Below are 21,640 nucleotides of genomic sequence, written 5' to 3'. Positions count from 1 at the left end.
ACTACTGTGAGCTAGCTGAACACATTGGATGAACCAATAACAGTAGGAAAATATGTGTAGCCAACAATCACCCGCTATCAATCAGTATTGCTTTGCTGCTCATGAGCCTGAATAGATCTGCTTTTCAACAAAGGATAACAAGGGAAGGGAGAAAATTATAGAATAGAATCAAAGTGGAAAGTTGTTTAAAACCACATACTCTATTTAAATCATGTATGTGTCATTTTTACTTTATTGTCCCTTTAAGCAAGTTTTTTTACACACTTTTATAATCCCAAACTTGCTAATGTTATACACTGTATGGCAGATCAGCAAGTGGGCAATACATGGGAGCATTCTGCATTTAAACTCTCCTGTAGATAGATAGATACTATATAGATATATACTGTATAGATAGATAGATATATGTTACATAAATAGATATACAGATAGATGATAATGATGCATATGTTAAAACTCATGGCTACCTTGAAAGAAGCAAGGATTGTACTGTACTCACCTAGGACTGCATCCTTTGACTGCAAAAGTAGACTCACAGGGAAAAGTAGCAATGAGCCAGGGTCAGGGCAAGGTCAGGGTCATGTGACTGATGACTAATTTCAGTATATGAAAATACAATTTTCGCTCCATATCAGTTTCAGTATATAGTATATGGATTTCACTATAGAATATGGATTTCACTATAGAATATGGATTTCACTATAGAATATGGATTTCACTATAGTATATGGATTTCGTTATAAAGAATATGGATTTCACTATAGAATATGGATTTCACTATAGAATATGGATTTCGTTATAAAGAATATGGATTTCATTATATGATAAACATTTCTCACTATATGATGTAACCAATTCTATGGGCTCCATGTACTAAATGGCGGCTGGACAGCTTCTCAACTCGCGAAGCTGTCCACCCGCCTTCACTACACACGGGCAGTGGATCTGTTGATCCGCTTGCCCGTATGTATCATTACACAGTCATCGGAGTGTGTAATTCCCGCCCCTTCAATCACACAACCAATCACGTGACTGAAGGGGCTGTCAATCACCGAGAGCGAGCGTGCTCTCGGTGATTTTGCCTCGCCACCTAAGAGGTGGTGTAGGGTGTAGGAAGCAGTTGTCTAAGGACCGATGCTTCTTACATTGCGGGAAGCAGGCTCGCATATGCGAACCTGCCCCGCAAAGGCTCCGGAGCAGCTTTCGCTGCTTCGTACATGGAGCCCTATGACAAAAACTATAAGCAAAGTTGAAATTATTTTCACACACAATGCTAATGTTATACACTGTATGGCAGATCAGCAAGTGGTCAATACATGGAAGCATTCTGCATTTAAACTCTCCTGTAGATAGATAGGCATACAGATAGATAGATAGATAGATAGATAGATAGATAGATAGATAGAGATAGACAAACAGATAGATAGATATACAGATAGATAATAGATAGATATACATATAGATAGATATATGATAGACAGACAGATTGATGGTAGATAGACAGATAGATAAATAGATAGAGAGATAGACAAACAGATGATAGGTAGCTAGATAGATAGATGATAGAGAGAAAGAGATAGATACACATATAGATAGACAATAGAAGATATACAGATAGATAGATGATAGATAAATAGATATAAAAATAGATGGATATATGATAGCTAGACAGACAGACAGATGATAGACTGAAAAATAGAAAGACAGACAGATAGATGATAAAGAGATGATAGATAGATCGATAGATAGATAGATAGATGATAGAGAGAGAGATATACAGGTAGATATATAGATAGATGATAGATAAATTGATAGATATACAAATAGATAGATATATGATAGCTAGACAGATAGATGATGGACAGACAGATGATAGATAGATGATAGATAGATCAGACAAAGTAAGACAAATAGATGTGGAACTTGAGGTAAAGTGAATATGTTTGTATTAGAAAAAAAGACTATGCTTTATTTGCATACAGTGTTTAAAGGGACACTAAACCAAAAAAATTATTTTATAATTCAAGTAGAGAATACAATTTTAAACAACATTCCAATTTACTTCTATTATCTAATTTGCTTAATTTTTTATATATCCTTTGTTGAAGAAATAGCAATGCACATGGGTGAGCCAATCACACGAGGCATCTATGTGCAGTCACCAATCAGCAGCTAATGAGCCTATCTAGTTATGCTTTTCAGCAAATAATATCAAGAAAATGAAGTAAATTAGAAAATAGAAGTAAATTAGAAAGTTGTTTAAAATTGCATATACTTTCTGTATCATGAAATAAAAAAATTGCGTTTCGTGTCTCTTTAATTTGATATAAATAAAGCTATATAATTTAAGTCTCTTATTTTAATAATAGGAATATTTAGTTATAATTTAGGAAATAACTGATAATGACAGACAGCCACACTATGGGGCCAATTTAACAAGCTGTGAATGCAGCTGTTTCTGCAAGATCCTTCAGGCTTGTTGGAAATGTAAGTTAAAAAGAAGCGGTCTTAAGACTGATGCTCCTTAACTCGTCCGCCACATCTGAGGCGGCGAACAGCAATCAGCACGATCAGATTCGATCAGGTTGATTGACACCCCCTGCTAGCAGCCGATTGGTAGAGAATGTGCAGGGGGTTGCATTGCATAAGCATTTTACTAGTACTGCTTGTGCAATGATAAATGCAGACAGCGTATGCTGTCGGAATTTATGGATGTGCGGCAGGCAAGATCCGCTACGGCGGCTCATGTCTGCCTGCACATTGTTAAATCGGCCCCTATAACTTAAAGGGATAGGAAAGAGATAATTAAACTTGCATGATTCAGCTAGAGCAAGTAATTTTAAGACACTTTTCAATTCACTTCTATTTTCAAATGTGCTTTGTTCTCTTGGTATCCCTTGTTGAAAAAGAATATGCACATATCCTACACTAGTGGGAGCTAGCTGCTGATTGGTTCCACCAAACATTTGTCTCTTGTGATTGGCTAACTAGATGTGTTCAGCTAGCTGCCAGCAGTGCAATGCTGTTTCTTCAGCAAAGGATAACAACAAAGCAATTTTGTTAATGGAAGTAAATTGGAATTTTTATTTAAATTGTATGTTCTATACAAATCATGAAATAAAATTTTGGTGTTTCCTGTCCCTTTAAGTAAAAATGACCTCTCTTCCTCCCATGCTTCTGCAATCTGCAGCTACACGTCTGCTCTCACTGCTGCTGTCAGCAGAATTTGTGCAGCAGTGGTGACTCTGGGAACAATATATAGGGGCCACATAAGATACCACAGTCAGAACTGGGGGGGCACTAGTAATTGTCACCACTAAATCATATATATATATATTACGGTACCTACTAAACCGCTGCACTGTGCCATGTAAGACTCATTTATCAAGGTCATCATCTAGCAAAGCTTTATTTAAAAATTAAAGAAAGAAAAAAAAACATGGTAGCCAGGCACAGGTTTCTGAACTACTCTGTATAAGCTGTGTAAGTATTTATCTTTCATGATTCAGATAGGGCAGATATTTTTTTGAACAGCTTTCCAATGTACTTCTTTTTTCAAATTTTCTTTATTCTCTTGGTATCCTTTATCAAAGTAGTGACAATGCACTACTGTGAGCTAGCTGAACACACTGGATGAACCAATAACAGTAGGAAAATATGTGTAGCCAACAATCAGCAGCTATCAATCAGTATTGCTTTGCTGCTCATGAGCCTGAATAGATCTGCTTTTCAACAAAGGATAACAAGGGAAGGGAGAAAATTATAGAATAGAATCAAGGTGGAAAGTTGTTTAAAACCACATGCTCTATTTAAATCATGAATGTGCAATTTTTAGTTTATTGTCCCTTTAAGCAAGTTTTTTTACACACTTTTATAATCCCAAACTTGCTAATGTTATACACTGTATGGCAGATCAGCAAGTGGGCAATACATGGGAGCATTCTGCATTTAAACACTTGTATAGATATATTGACACATACAGTAGATAGATAGAGATAGATAAATAGATGATAGATAGATACTGTATAGATATATACTGTATAGATAGATAGATAGATAGATACCAGATATGTTAGATAAATAGATATACTGATAGATGATATTGATGCATATGTTAAAACTCATGGCTACCTTGAAAGAAGCAAGGATTAAAATGTGTGTCTTTATGTCTGGAGGCTGTTGTGCATGTCTGATCAGGGCCTGTATTGTCTGGGGGTCTCTCTCTATTCTAGCTGAGAACACAGGATAGTCATGATTGTACTCACCTAGGACTGCTTCCTTTGACTGCAAAAGTAGAATCACAGGCAAAAGTAGCAATGAGCCAGGGTCAGGGCAAGGTCAGGGTAATGTGACTGATGACTAATTTCAGTATATGAAAAACAGAATTTATGCTTACCTGATAAATTACTTTCTCCAACGGTGTGTCCGGTCCACGGTGTCATCCATTACTTGTGGGATATTCTCCTCCCCCACAGGGAAAGGCAAGGAGAGCACACAGCAAGAGCTGTCCATATAGTCCCTCCCAGGCTCCGCCCCCCCAGTCATTCGACCGACGGTTAGGAGAAAAAAATGAGAAACTATAGTGTGCCGTGGTGACTGTAGTGTATAGAGAAAGAAATTCTTCAAACCTGATTAAAAAACCAGGGCGGGCCGTGGACCGGACACACCGTTGGAGAAAGTAATTTATCAGGTAAGCATAAATTCTGTTTTCTCCAACATTGGTGTGTCCGGTCCACGGTGTCATCCATTACTTGTGGGAACCAATACCAAAGCTTTAGGACACGGATGAAGGGAGGGAGCAAATCAGGTTACCTAAACAGAAGGCACCACGGCTTGCAAAACCTTTCTCCCAAAAATAGCTTCCGAAGAAGCAAAAGTATCAAATTTGTAGAATTTGGACAAAGTGTGCAGAGAAGACCAGGTCGCTGCCTTACATATCTGATGAACAGAAGCCTCGTTCTTGAAGGCCCATGTGGAAGCCACAGCCCTAGTAGAGTGAGCTGTGATTTGTTCAGAAGGCTGCCGTCCGGCAGTCTCGTAAGCCAATCGTATGATGCTTTTCAGCCAAAAGGAAAGAGAGGTAGCAGTAGCTTTTTTGACCTCTCCTCTTGCCAGAATAAACTACAAACAGAGAAGATGTTTGTCTGAAATCCTTTGTTGCTTCTAAATAGAACTTTAAAGCACGGACTACATCTAAATTGTGTAACAAGCGTTCCTTCTTTGAAACTGGATTCGGACACAAAGAAGGCACAACTATTTCCTGGTTAATATTCTTGTTGGAAACAACCTTTGGAAGGAAACCAGGTTTAGTACGCAAAACAACCTTATTTGAATGGAACACCAGATAGGGCGGATTACACTGCAGAGCAGATAATGCAGAAACTCTTCTAGCAGAAGAATAGCAACCAAAAACAGAACTTTCCAAGATAACAACTTGATATCTATGGAATGTAAGGGTTCAAACGGAACCCCTTGTAGAACTGAAAGAACCAAATTTAGACTCCAAGGAGGAGTCAAGGGTCTGTAAACAGGCTTGATCCTGACCAAAGCCTGAACAAAAGCTTGAACATCTGGCACAGCTGCCAGTCGTTTGTGTAACAAGACAGATAAAGCAGAAATCTGTCCTTTTAGAGAACTCGCTGATAATCCCTTATCCAAACCTTCTTGGAGAAAGGAAAGGATCCTAGGAATTTTAATCTTACTCCATGAGAATCCCTTGGATTCACACCAACAGATATATCTTTTCCATATTTTATGGTAATCTTTCTAGTCACAGGTTTTCTGGCTTGTACCAGAGTATCTATCACAGAATCCGAAAACCCGCGCTTAGACAAAATCAAGCGTTCAATTTCCAAGCAGTCAGCTGGAGAGAAACTAGATTTGGATGTTCGAATGGACCTTGTACTAGAAGATCCTGTCTCAAAGGTAGCTTCCATGGTGGAGCCGATGACATATTCACCAGGTCTGCATACCAAGTCCTGCGTGGCCACGCAGGAGCTATCAAAATCACCGAGGCCTTCTCCTGTTTGATCCTGGCTACCAGCCTGGGAATGAGAAGGAACGGTGGAAACGCATAAGCTAGGTTGAAAGTCCAAGGCGCCACTAATGCATCCACTAGAGTCGCCTTGGGATCCCTGGATCTGGACCCGTAGCAAGGAACCTTGAAGTTCTGACGAGACGCCATCAGATCCATGTCTGGAATGTCCCATAATTGGGTCAACTGGGCAAACACCTCCGGGTGGAGTTCCCACTCCCCCGGATGAAAGGTTTGACGACTCAGATAATCCGCCTCCCAGTTTTCCACTCCTGGGATGTGGATCGCAGACAGGTGGTAGGAGTGATCCTCCGCCCATTTGATGTTCTTGGTCACCTCTCTCATTGCCAGGGAACTCCTTGTTCCCCCCTGATGGTTGAAGTAAGCAACAGTCGTCATGTTGTCTGATTGGAATCTTATGAATCTGGCCTTTGCTAGTTGAGGCCAAGCCCGGAGAGCATTGAATATCGCTCTCAGTTCCAGGATGTTTATCGGGAGAAGAGACTATTCCCGAGACCATAGACCCTGAGCTTTCAGGGATTCCCAGACCACGCCCCAGCCTAATAGACTGGCGTCGGTCGTGACAATGACCCACTCTGGTCTGCGGAAGCTCATTCCCTGGGACAGGTGATCCTGAGTCAGCCACCAACGGAGTGAGTCTCTGGTCTTCTGATCTACTTGAATCACTGGAGACAAGTCTGTATAATCCCCATTCCACTGTTTGAGCATGCACAGTTGTAATGGTCTTAGATGAATTCGCGCAAAAGGAACTATGTCCATTGCTGCAACCATCAACCCTACTACTTCCATGCACTGAGCTATGGAAGGCCGTAGAACAGAGTGAAGAACTTGACAAGCGTTTAGAAGCTTTGACTCTCTGACATCTGTCAGGAAAATCTTCATTTCTAAAGAATCTATTATTGTTCCCAAGAAAAGGACTCTTGTTGACGGAGACGGGGAACATTTTTCTATGTTCACCTACCACCCGTGAGATTTGAGAAAGGCTAGAACAATGTGTGAGCCTTTGTCTTTGAAAGAGACGACGCTTGAATTAGGATGTCGTCCAAGTAAGGTGCCACTGCAATGCCCCTGGGTCTTAGAACCGCTAGAAGGGACCCGAGCACCTTTGTGAAAATCCTTGGAGCAGTGGCTAGTCCGAATGGGAGAGCCACAATAGGTAATGTTTGTCCAGAAAGGCGAACCTTAGGAACTGATGATGATCTTTGTGGATAGGAATATGCAGATACGCATCCTCTAGCTCCACGGTAGTCATAAATTGACCCTCCTGGATTGTAGGTAAAATCGTTCGAATAGTTTCCATTTTGAACGACGGCACTCTGAGAAATTTGTTTAGCATTTTTAAATCCAGAATTGGTCTGAAAGTTCCCTCTTTTTTTTTTTTTTTTTTGGGAACTACAAACAGATTTGAGTAAAACCCCTGACCTTGTTCCACAGTTGGAACTGGGAGTATCACTCCCATCTTTAACAGGTCTTCTACACAATGTAAGAATGCCTGTCTCTTTACTTGGTTTGAAGATAAGTGAGACATGTGGAACCTTCCCCTTGGGGGTAGTTCCTTGAATTCTAGAAGATAACCCTGAGAGACTATTTCTAGTGCCCAGGGATCCTGAACATCTCTTGCCCAAGCCTGAGCAAAGAGAGAGAGTCTGCCCCCTACTAGATCCGGTTCCGGATCGGGGGCTACCTCTTCATGCTGTCTTGGTAGCAGCAGCAGGTTTCTTGGCCTGTTTACCCTTGTTCCAGCCTTGCATTGATTTCCAAGCTGGTTTAGTCTGGGAAGCGTTACCCTCTTGTCTAGAGGCTGCCGAGTTGGAAGCCGGTCCGTTCCTGAAATTGCGAAAGGAACGAAAATTGGACTTATTCTTAGCCTTGAAAGGATTATCTTGTGGGAGGGCATGGCCCTTTCCCCCAGTGATGACTGAAATAATCTCTTTCAATTCTGGCCCAAAAGGGGTCTTACCTTTGAAAGGGGTATTAAGCAATTTTGTCTTGGAAGATACATCCGCCGACCAAGACTTTAGCCAGAGCGCTCTGCGCGCCACAATTGTAAACCCTGAATTTTTTGCCGCTAACCTCGCTAACTGCAAAGCGGCGTCTAAAATAAAGGAATTAGCTAACTTAAGTGCGTAAATTCTGTCCATGACTTCCTCATACGGAGTCTCCCTACTGAGTGACTTTTCCAGTTCCTCGAACCAGAACCACGCCGCTGTAGTGACAGGAATAATGCACGAAATAGGTTGAAGGAGGTAACCTTGCTGTACAAAAATCTTTTTAAGCAAACCCTCCAATTTTTTATCCATAGGATCTTTGAAAGCACAATTGTCCTCAATAGGAATGGTCGTGCACTTGGCTAGAGTAGAAAACTCCCCCTCGACCTTAGGGACTGTTTGCCATGTGTCCTTCCTGGGGTCGACCATAGGGAACAATTTCTTAAATATAGGAGGAGGGACAAAAGGTATGCCTGGCTTCTCCCACTCCTTATTCACTATGTCCGCCACCCGTTTAGGTATCGGAAAAGCATCAGGGTGCACCGGGACCTCAAGGAACTGTCCATCTTGCACAATTTTTCTGGGTTGACCAGATTGTCACAATCATCCAGAGTAGATAGTACCTCCTTAAGTAATGCGCGGAGATGCTCTAATTTAAATTTAAATGTCACAACATCACAAACTCCTCACCATCCCCGAGGAGGTGCTACTTGTTCAGAGCGGCAAGGAGAATGACTGGGGGGGCGGAGCCTGGGAGGGACTATATGGACAGCTCTTGCTGTGTGCTCTCCTTGCCTTTCCCTGTGGGGGAGGAGAATATCCCACAAGTAATGGATGACACCGTGGACCGGACACACCAATGTTGGAGAAATACAATTTTCACTCTATCAGTTTCAGTATATAGTATATTGATTTCACTATATAGAATATGTATTTCATTATATAAAATATGGTTTTCACTATATAGAATATGGATTTCACTATATAGAATATGCATTTCCTTATATGACATGGATTTCAGCACATGATATATGGATTTCATTATATGATATATGCTTTTCACTATATAGTATATGAATTTCATTATATGACATATTTCAGTATATGACATGGATTTCAATATATGATATATGCATTTCAGTATATTACATATGGATTTCATTATATAGCATAGACATTTCAGTATATGACATATGTATTTCAGTATACAGCATATGGTTTTCAGTATATGGTATGTGGATTTCATTATATAGGATATACATTTCAGTATATGACATTGATTTCAGCATATGCCATGCAATTCAGTATATAACATATAGATTTCACTATATGGCATATGGGTTTCATTCTGTTATATATTGATTTCAGTATATAATATATTCATTTCAGTATATATTATATGGATTTCAGTATATAGTATATCAATTTCATTATATGATACATGGATTTCAGTATATGACATATGGATTTCACTATATAAAATATGCATTTCATTATATGATAAACATTTCTCACTATATGATGTAAACGATTCTGTGACGAACGCAAAGTATAAGCAATGCAGAATTATGTCCCTAACGGTGTTGGGGAAACTGGTTTGAAGTCTTTGTGTACTATAAGGTGGCCTCTTGTTATGCTTTTATTTATTGTGCTTAATTGCTGATATGAGTTTAATCTCCTTTTGAATTTTTAAATTTAATGTTCCTGTGAAAAAAGAAACCACACCAGAAGTCAAATTTGAAAAAGGAACTTTGAGATAGAGAAATTTGAAAGAGAAATAAAAGCTATATGGATGAAGAAAACTAGAGAAACAACTACATTACAAATAATGCTTTTTTTTTGGGGGGGGGGGGAGGAGGAGTAATCAAAAGAAAGAGGAGAGGAATCAAGAAAGAGATAAAATCATAGAAAGAAATCTGAGGAGAGAAATGGTTAAGAGAAAAAGTAAAACAGCATGTGTTACATGTTTAATGGCTTTGCAATCCCTTGGCTATCCTTAGAAGGAGAACAATAATTTTCAGAACCATAAAAAGGTTTTACTTTGGACATAAATGCAATAAACAGAAAGATAAACTGAGATCTGATATCACATATAAATGCATAAACCAGCATGGGCAAACATTAATATTTAAAGAAGAGAACATGTTTTCTTTCCCTTGCAGGGCCAGTCATATTTATATACAAGTTCTTTGTAAAGTGGATAGAATAATCTATATGCAATGAAGGAGCATTTAATTGGGAGATGCATATGTTTATAATGTTATATAGGTGATCAGGGGAGAAGCACTTTTTGTCATATATTTGGACCCTGGGCCTTAGATGGGATGACCCTTATATATATATTATAGACAGTTCAAATTTCCTTTTTTATTTCCCCTTGAAATGTATAAGATGCATTTAAGTCCCTGTAACATTTTTCAGGAAAGTGCATGGGAAAATGTCCTCTTTGTAGAACTTGAAAAAGCTAAATGCACAGTTGACAACATTTTTCTGCCACTTACAAAAAGAGAATGTGTCTGGTTTTGGATAAGATGCAGGTATGCACCTAACCAATCTGTAGCTGATATGGCTGTAGTTCATGGGAACATGCTTATCTTAGCTGAAGGATAAGTAATAAAATGTTAATTTTCAGTTGTATTCTTTAAGTATCGGGCTTTGATATACCGACGGAGATAAGATAAGGAATTATGTGTGTGTAAAGAAAGTGATAAGATAAAGATGTCTGGTTTCCCTTTAATTCCAGTCCATTTTATTGGGTTGTGGTGTGAAAGAAGAAAATATTCTATTTCATATACGAAAATAAACCCAAAGTATCAAATACTCATTTATACTCTGCTGTTGGTATAAGTCATTGGAAACAAATTGGATATTCAATTACAAAAATATGTAAAAGAACTGCCAACATATATTAAAGATATGTAATACGACAATTCAGCCGGGCATCACACGGAGGTAAAAGTGCAGTAAATAAAAAAGTGGGTGCAGGGTTTTTTTCATAAAAATTTGATTTTTAGCAGTGAGCAAGTGTGGTAGCCCCACACGAAACATGTCTGCTCGTGTATATCTCCACTGAACACTCTTATCTGACATTATGGGCTGCGAGCCCTGTTTTTTCTGTTTTTAAACCTGTCTCACTGAATAAAGGTAAAAATCAAATTTTTATGAAAAAAAAAACCCTGCACCCACTTTTTTTATTTACTGCACTTTTACCTCCGTGTGATGCCTGGCTGAATTGCAGTATTACATGTGTTTTGTGACGTCATGACGCTGACGCCTGGAGGTCTGAGGCACCATGGAAGTAAGTGGGAGGAGTGTGAAGAGAGGACTGACCGGTGTTCCGCCGAAGACATGCTGCCCAGAAGACAATTCCCCTGGAGGCTGGTAAGCGCTACGGTGTATGTTGCTATATTGATATATTAAAGATACCACACAAGTACTATACACATTAGAGAGTATAAACTGGGATGAAAATGATATATTAGCGACCTGTGATGTCATGGCCCTATATACATGCATCATACATGAAAAGGGTTTAGAGGCCATAAGATTTTATTTTTTAAGTATGTTACAAAAACAGAAAGTTTTTTTTTTCTGAAGGGGGTAGAATTCACACTCATGAATAATGTATTCACATTTAACAACAAATTATACATCCAAATCAATGGCACAGCAATGGGCACGAGGTTCGCGTCTAGCTATGCCTGCCAATCTATTCATGGGCCCATGGGAGAAAAGATTTATAGAGTCTCATGAGCTAGGCGTAAACCTCATGCTTTTTAAATGCTAAGGTATATCGATGATGTGTTGATTGTGTGGAAAGGAGTGGAAGAGAGTCTAGTTACAATGTTTAAAGATATGAATACCAATAACAATGGATTGCAATTTACCTATGAAATAAGCAAAGATAGGGTGACATTTCTAGATTTATATATAAATATATTTGTGGAAGACAATACTATATATACTAAAATCACGCAAATAATTATGTACATTAAGATAGTTGCCACTTACCAAGATGGATTAACAATATCCCGAAGAAACAGTGTTTAAGAATTAGTAGAAATTGTTCCAAAATAACCGACTATGATCCTCAAATAAAAATAAATAAAAAAGGGGTAATCAAAACAGCTATAGAATACGGTAAAAAAAATGAATGGGCAATGCAAACAAAAAACTGTTAGGGATAGAAAAGATAACACCAAGCTTAAGGTACCACTAATAATGGATTTTAATAGTGACTATAAGTTAATGGAAAGAATAGTAAAAAACATTGGCACTTGATTAAATATAACACAATTTTAGGAGATAACAGAAAAACCAAATTTCATATATAGAAGTGCAAGAAATAGGAAGAGCATCCTGGCCCCTATTGAATTTACTCAGATAAGCAAGAAACAAGATGTAGATTTGAAAGGAAAACATATTTTTGGTTTTTATCCGTGTTACAGTTGCAAAGCCTGCAAACATAGCAGCACAATTAAGGAGATACAATTAGTTAGTAATGATTATAAATATTCATTTACTGAAACTAGAAGATGCAGTGATCAAAGTGTTTTATATATACACCAATGTACATGTAAGTTACATTTGGGGGAAACAACAAGATGTCTCTGCACCTGTATCCGAAAGCACCTATGGAACATAGAGAAAGGTGAACAGGAAACCCACCTGTATGAACATTTTAGAAGTACACAAAAATAACACCAAAGAGTTGTCCTATTGGGGTATTAAGAAAAGCTAAAAAAAAACAGTGGAGGGGAGGAAATTTTGAAAAAGTATTATTAAAGGAAGAAGCAGAACTAATATATAATATGGGAACCCTTTTCCCTAAAGGTCTAAATTCAAAATTAGACCTGAGCCCCTTTATACTTGATTACATGTGTATGCTGGGTGATATATAAGAACAATATATGTGAAATATTTTATACACATATATATGCAATAATTCTATATACATATATCTCTTATATTCTGCATAATATGGCCTAGATTTGGAGTTCGGCGGTAGCCGTCAAAACCAGCGTTAGAGGCTCCTAACGCTGGTTTTGGCCGCCCGCTGGTATTTGGAGTCAGTGATTAAAGGGTCTAACGCTCACTTTTCAGCCGCGACTTTTCCATACCGCAGATCCCCTTACGCCATTTGCGTATCCTATCTTTTCAATGGGATCTTTCTAACGCCGGTATTTAGAGTCGTTTCTGAAGTGAGCGTTAGAGCTCTAACGACAAAATTCCAGCCGCCTGAAAATAGCAGGAGTTAAGAGCTTTCTGGCTAACGCCGGTTCATAAAGCTCTTAACTACTGTACCCTAAAGTACACTAACACCCATAAACTACCTATGTACCCCTAAACCGAGCTCCCCCCACATCGCCGCCACTCGATTAAAATTTTTAACCCCTAATCTGCCGACCGCCACCTACGTTATACTTATGTACCCCTAATCTGCTGCCCCTAACCCCGCCGACCCCTGTATTACATTTATTAACCCCTAACCTGCCCCCCACAACGTCGCCGCCAGCTACTTAAAATAATTAACCCCTAATCTTCCGACCGCAAAGCGCCGCCACCTACGTTATCCCTATGTACCCCTAATCTGCTACCCCTAACACCGCCGACCCCTATATTATATTTATTAACCCCTAATCTGCCCCCCTCAACGTCGCCGACACCTGCCTACACTTATTAACCCCTAATCTGCCGAGCGGACCTGAGCGCTACTATAATAAAGTTATTAACCCCTAACCCGCCTCACTAACCCTATCATAAATAGTATTAACCCCTAATCTGCCCTCCCTAACATCGCCGACACCTACCTTCAATTATTAACCCCTAATCTGACGACCGGAGCTCACCGCTATTCTAATAAATTGATTAACCCCTAAAGCTAAGTCTAACCCTAACACTAACACCCCCCTAACTTAAATATAATTTACATCTAACGAAATTAATTAACTCTTATTAAATAAATGATTCCTATTTAAAGCTAAATACTTACCTGTAAAATAAATCCTAATATAGCTACAATATAAATTATAATTATATTATAGCTATTTTAGGATTAATATTTATTTTACAGGCAACTTGGTATTTATTTTAACTAGGTACAATAGCTATTAAATAGTTAAGAACTATTTAATAGCTACCTAGTTAAAATAATAACAAATTTACCTGTAAAATAAATCCTAACCTAAGATATAATTAAACCTAACACTACCCTATCAATAAAATAATTAAATAAACTACCTACAATTACCTACAATTAACCTAACACTACACTATCAATAAATTAATTAAACACAATTGCTAAAAAAAATACAATTAAATAAACTAGCTAAAGTACAAAAAATAAAAAAGAACTAAGTTACAAAAAATAAAAAAATATTTACAAACATAAGAAAAATATTACAACAATTTTAAACTAATTACACCTACTCTAAGCCCCCTAATAAAATAACAAAGCCCTCCAAAATAAAAAATTCCCTACCCTATTCTAAATTAAAAAAGTTACAAGCTCTTTTACCTTACCAGCCCTGAACAGGGCCCTTTGCGGGGCATGCCCCAAGAATTTCAGCTCTTTTGCCTGTAAAAGAATAAATACAATACCCCCCCCCCAACATTACAACCCACCACCCACATACCCCTAATCTAACCCAAACCCCCCTTAAATAAACCTAACACTAAGCCCCTGAAGATCTTCCTACCTTGTCTTCACCATACCAGGTTCACCGATCCGTCCTGGCTCCAACATCTTCATCCAACCCAAGCGGGGGTTGGCGATCCATCATCCGGTGCTGAAGAGGTCCAGAAGAGGCTCCAAAGTCTTCCTCCTATCCGGCAAGAAGAGGACATCCGGACCGGCAAACATCTTCTCCAAGCGGCATCTTCGATCTTCTTCCATCCGGTGCGGAGCGGGTCCATCTTGAAGCAGGCGACGCGGATCCATCCTCTTCTTCCGTTGTCTCCCGACGAATGACGGTTCCTTTAAGGGACGTCATCCAAGATGGCGTCCCTTGAATTCCGATTGGCTGATAGGATTCTATCAGCCAATCGGAATTAAGGTAGGAATTTTCTGATTGGCTGATGGAATCAGCCAATCAGAATCAAGTTCAATCCGATTGGCTGATCCAATCAGCCAATCAGATTGAGCTCGCATTCTATTGGCTGATCGGAGCTATAGCTATATTAGGATTTATTTTACAGGTAAGTATTTAGCTTTAAATAGGAATCATTTATTTAATAAGAGTTAATTTATTTCGTTAGATGTAAATTATATTTAAGTTATGGGGGTGTTAGTGTTAGGGTTAGACTTAGCGTTAGGGGTTAATACATTTATTAGAATAGCGGTGAGTTCCGCTCGGAAGATTAGGGGTTAATAATTGAAGGTAGGTGTCGGCGATGTTAGGGAGGGCAGATTAGGGGTTAATACTATTTATGATAGGGTTAGTGAGGCGGATTAGGGGTTAATAACTTTATTATAGTAGCGCTCAGGTCCGCTCGGCAGATTAGGGGTTAATAAGTGTAGTCAGGTGTCGGCGACGTTGTGGGGGGCAGATTAGGGGTTAATAAATATAATCTAGGGGTCGGCGATGTTAGGGCAGCAGATTAGGGGTACATAGGGATAACGTAGGTTGCGGCGGTTTACGGAGCGGCAGATTAGGGGTTAAAAAAAATATGCAGGTGTCAGCGATAGCGGGGGCGGCAGATTAGGGGTTAATAAGTGTAAGGCTAGGGGTGTTTAGACTCGGGGTACATGTTAGAGTGTTAGGTGCAGACGTAGGAAGTGTTTCCCCATAGGAAACAATGGGGCTGCGTTAGGAGCTGAACGATGTTTTTTTGCAGGTGTTAGGTTTTTTTTCAGCTCAAACAGTCCCATTGTTTCCTATGGGAGAATCGTGCACGAGCACGTTTTTGAGGCTGGCCGCGTCCGTAAGCACCGCTGGTATCGAGAGTTGCATTTGCGGTAAAAATGCTCTACGCTCCTTTTTTGGAGCCTAACGCAGCATTTGTTTGAACTCTCGATACCAGAGTTAATTTTATGGTGCGGCCAGAAAAAAGCCCGCGGAGCGTTAACAGCCCATCTACCGCCGAACTCCAAATCTAGGCTTATGTTTTCAATATAAATACTGTGGTTTTTAACTTGAAAAAAATGTTAACTTATAAAATTATTAATTATTAAGATTTTTTTTAATTATATTATTCATTAGTAATATTACAGCTTGAGTGTTTTGCAAGAAGATTTAATAAGGCTAGTTCGTCAATACCACCTTAAATCAATTAACAGATAAAGGTTAAAATAAAATAATCAATACCACCTTAAACAGGTAACATTTGGAATATATGATTGGTATATATCCATCCAATCAGAATGCAAGTAAAGGTATTTGAATTGGATTGTATTCCCCAATTATATCAATCTTGAAAAAGCCTAGTTACAGGTGAAACGCGTCGACAATATCTTAAGGGGTCTACGGACTATTAAACCAGCAAAACTCTGTGCAGAGTATAAGAAAATAATTTCTGAATGCACATCCGATAAACAAGAGTATCCGCTAATAAAGAATACAAGAAGCCAGTAGCCCTGTTTAACTGCCATTCACGTGGGATCTGTCCATTGACGTATTTGCACACAAGGAACCTAACAAGCAATCCACTTGAACTGGATACGTGGAGGAGCAATATCCAATGTATACAACTTGCACCAAGGTTTGGTTTACAACCGGAGGCTGCGAGATCCAGACGAGGCTGCAGGTTTCCATCACGGCAGAGGGACTGGTGTAGTATCACTAGCGGATACTTGAAGGTAACATTTTTGACAACTGTTACTATATATATATATATACTGATGTTGCCACTTTAGTGTACATCAAGCTGATGCTGCTACACAAGTGAATACAAGCCCAAATTGCATTGCATTGCATTAACCTTACTACATTGCATCAACCCGGATTAATACAATTAGGTGGTATTGAGAGACTTAAACCAGTGACATTTTAGGAGCCAGATCATAAGGTTTATTACAGGAGACATCCTCATTATTATTGTATTTTAGTATTTTTAGTGTGGTAATTGTAATTTTCAATGTTTTAATAAATACTAAGGTGGTTTTATATATGCCAGTTTCTTTTAAATTAATTTAACCTAGTTATCACAGTATTAACCTTATTAAGGGATTAACCCCATATGCTTCTTAGTGCTTTATAGTACTTTTTAGCACTTTTTTAACACCCCACACCCGCCCACTTTAACCCCTAAAAACTGCCCCATTTTAAATTAAAGATGCTATATTCTATTTTTATTATTGTAGAAGCTTACCTTACAGGTATAAATACAAGGTATAGTTGATTATTTTGTATCTAACTCTCTGCAGACTGCCCCCTTATTTCAGTTCTTTTGACAGACTTGCATTTTAGCCAATTAGTGCTCTCTGTGATTAACTCCACGGCGTAAGCACAATGTTATCTATATGTACACATGAACTAACACCCTCTAGCTGTGATTTAAAAAAAATGTATTTAGATAAGAGGCGGCCTTCAAGGGCTTAGAAGTTAGCATATGAGCCTGCCTAGGTTTAGCTTTCAACTAAGAGTACCAAAGAACAAAGCAAATTTGATGATAAAAGTAAATTGGAAAGTTGTTTAAAGTTGTTTAACCCCTTAACGACCAAGGACTTACGCCACACGTCCTCAAAAAAATACAGTTAATGACCGAGGATGTGTGGCGTACATCCTTGGTCTGAAAAGCAGCTGGAAGCAATCCTGCTTGCTTCCAGCTGCTTTCCGGTTATTGCAGTGATGCCTCGATATGGAGGCATCCTGCAATAACCCCCCTTGGCCATCCGAAGCAGAGAGAGCCACTCTGTGGCCCTCTCTGCACCGGACATCGATGGCCGGTATCGTTGGTGGGTGGGAGCTTACCTGGGAGGCGGGTGGGCGGCCATCGGGAGCGCGCGCGTGCACCGGGGGTGGTGGGCGGGCGCGTGCACGGGGCGGGAGTGGGTGGGAACCGCTACACTACAGAAAAAAATAAAGTTAAAAGTTAAAAAAACTAATAAAGTTTAAGCATTAAAAATGTAATCTAAGGGATCTGGAAGGGGTTGGGGGTTGGTCTTGGTGGGGGGGGAAACTACACTACAGAAAAGGGCATTTTTTTTTTTTTAAAAGGCACATTTTTTACAAAACTGGGTACTGGCAGACAGCTGCCAGTACCCAAGATGGTGCCCATTAAGGCAGAGGGGAAGGGTTAGAGAGCTGTTTGGTGGGGGATCAGTGAGGTTGGGGTCTAAGGGGGGATCCTACACATCAGCATATGTAAATATGCTTTTTTTTTTTTTTTTTTAAAAAAAGGGCCAAATACCTTTTATTTTAGTACTGGCAGTTTCTGCCAGTATTTAAGATGGCGGGGACAATTGTGGGGTGGAGGAGGGAAGAGAGCTGTTTGGGACGGATCAGGGGGTCTGATGTTTCAGGTGGGAGGCTGAGCTCTACACTAAAGATAAAATTAACCCTTCAAGCTCCCTACAAGCTACATAATTAACCCCTTCACTGCTAGCCATAATACACGTGTGATGCGCAGCGGCATTTAGAGGCCTTCTAATTACCAAAAAGCAATGCCAAAGCCATATATGTCTGCTATTTCTGAACAAAGGGGATCCCAGAGAAGCATTTACAACCATTTGTGCCATAATTGCACAAGCTGTTTGTAAATAATTTCAGTGAGAAACCTAAAATTGAGAAAAATTTTACGTTTTTTTTAATTTGATCGCATTTGGCGGTGAAATGGTGCCATGAAATATACCAAAATTGGCCTAGATCAATACTTGGGGTTGTCTACTACACTACACTAAAGCTAAAACTACCCCAAAAAGCTCCCTACATGGTCCCTAATTAACCCCTTCACTGCTGGGCATAATACACGTGTGGTGCGCAGTGGCATTTAGCAGCCTTCTAATTACCAAAATGCAACGCCAAAGTCATATATGTCTGCTATTTCTGAACAAAGGGGATCCCAGAGAAGAATTTACAACCATTTATGCCATAATTGCACAAGCTGTTTGTAAATAATTTAAGTTAGAAACCAAAAGTTTGTGGAAAAAAGTGAACGATTTTTTGTATTTGATTGCATTTGGCGGTGAAATGGTGGCATGAAATATACCAAAATGGGCCTAGATCAATACTTTGGGTTGTCTACTAAAAAAAATATATACATGTCAATGGATATTCAGAGATTCCTGAAAGATATCAGTGTTCTAATGTAACTAGCGCTAATTTTGAAAAGAAATAGTTTGGAATTAGCAAAGTGCTACTTGTATTTATGGCCCTAAAGTTTACAAAAAAAGCAAAGAACATGTAAACATTGGGTATTTCTAAAATCAGGACAAAATTTAGAAACTATTTAGCATGGGTGTTTTTTGGTGGTTGTAAATGTGTAACAGATTTTGGGGGTCAAAGTTAGAAAAAGTGTGTTTTTTTCCATTTTTTCCTCATATTTTATAAAAAAAAATGTTGTAGTAAATTATAAGATATGATGAAAATAATGGTATCTTTAGAAAGTCCATTTAATGGCGAGAAAAACGGTATATAATATGTGTGGGTACAGTAAATGAGTAAGAGGAAAATTACAGCTAAACACAAACACCTCAAAAATGTAAAAATAGCCTTGGTCCCAAATGGACAGAAAATGGAAAAAAGTGCTGTGGTCATTAAGGGGTTAAAATTACATGCCCTATCTGAATCATGAAAGTTTAATTTTGACTAGACTATCCCTTTAAATGGGCATTAAACAATTTGAGATTATGTAAAATATTTAATTATGGGTAATATAAAACTTTGAAACATACTTTCAATATTAATTTTATGCCACTTTGCTGTTATTTAATTCTGACAATTGTGGGCTTTCCAATTCATCTGAGTTTCTATAAAGTAATTTGTTCCACCATGTTAAAGCAACCATGGAGGTTTTCCGTATCTAATCTGTATAAGAGGAACCTAGGTTTCAACATGGCCGTGCCCATTACTTTATAGAAACTAAAACGTTGCACTTCTTCTTAATTATTTAAACAACTATAATGATTAAAAAAAATACATCTGCACATTATTCTCAGGCTAATCTTTTCTTTGAATACATTATTATATCTTGCATTTATTTACTGTTTAACGTCCCTTTTTAATTGAATTAATTCCAGCAATGCTCCACTTTCTTACTTGTTTTTATTCCTATCTATCGCATCTGTTTGCCTTATCTACTATACTTTTTTTTTTTTAAATAAATAATTTTGCATTTTTTTTTTCTGCTTCCCTGCCCTTTGTCCTTTGTTGTTTTGTTTTTCTGAAAAATGTTTTCTTTCTAAACTTCAGAATTGGATGTGAGCGAAGAATGTTGATTTAACATCTCTGGAACAGGTCAAATTAGTGGAGGTGGAATAAAACCATTTGTAATGGGTAGGAAAAAAATATAATTATTTTCCAAACACATTGAATTAAAAAGTACATAATTATGAAAGGTTTTACAGCGCTCCAGCTGATAAATTGTATCCCTTTAAGTCACAACAAAAGCAGACCAATTTTCTATTCTTCCCAACCCTTGTCATCCCATTGAGTACAAATAAACATAAACCTCCCTGGCTGATGCATTTGGACCAGTGAAAATGTACTGCTCATTTCCTCTGATCCCTGTATTATAGAGAACAGTGGGTGGGGAGGCAGATCTACGTCTCTCCCTGATTGGATTCTTGTTTTTTCAGTGTTTAATTATACAAATCTAGTAAATTTCTCTTGTGTTAGATGCAAAATGAACATTTTGTACCCTGAGAATAAATAAGGATTTTTTTTCCATCTCTAATGGTTACTAAATGACTGGTTCTGTTAGTTCAGAAAGGTAACATAGAAGAAAATAGAAGAGACATAAAGCACTGACCCCTTAACTTAGTAGAGCAGTGGTTTAAAGGCACATAGAAAAATATGTACAAACAATTTAGTGCATTTAATTAAAAGATAGTGTCCCTATAAAAGGTTTGGTTATGCATAATGAAAGTAACATCTTTGCAGTATAATTTCAATATTTCCCCCTTTTCATGTAATTTTGCTCTGAAAATTAATAATGCTCTCTATACTAACATTATACAGGGCCTAGCCTTGTTGTCCATAGACTAATGCCCAAATTGACTCCTCCAAATAAGGCAAATGGTGGTTGGAATTCGGCTATTGAAAAATAATTGCAGTATTTTGTTTAAAAAAAAGTTAAAGGGACATTGAACCCACATTTTTTCTTTTGTGATTCAGATAGAGCATGACATTTTAAGCAACTTTCTAATTTACTCCTATTATCAAATGTTCTTCATTCTCTTGGTATCTTTATTTGAAATGCAAGAATGTATGTTTAGATGCCGGCCCATTTTTGGTGAACAACCTGGGTTGTTCTTGCTGATTGGTGGATAAATTCATCCACCAATAAAAAAGTTCTGTCTAGAGTCCTGAACCAAAAATAAGCTTAGATGCCTTCTTTTTCAAATAAAGATAGCAGCAGAACGAAGAAAAATTGATAATATGAGTAAATTAGAAAGTTGCTTAAAGTTGCATCCTCTATCTGAATCACGAAAGAAAAA

Source organism: Bombina bombina, chromosome 1 (genome assembly GCF_027579735.1).
Source record: "Bombina bombina isolate aBomBom1 chromosome 1, aBomBom1.pri, whole genome shotgun sequence".
Taxonomy (NCBI): Eukaryota; Metazoa; Chordata; class Amphibia; order Anura; family Bombinatoridae; genus Bombina; species Bombina bombina.
This window is presented reverse-complemented; position numbering follows the sequence as displayed.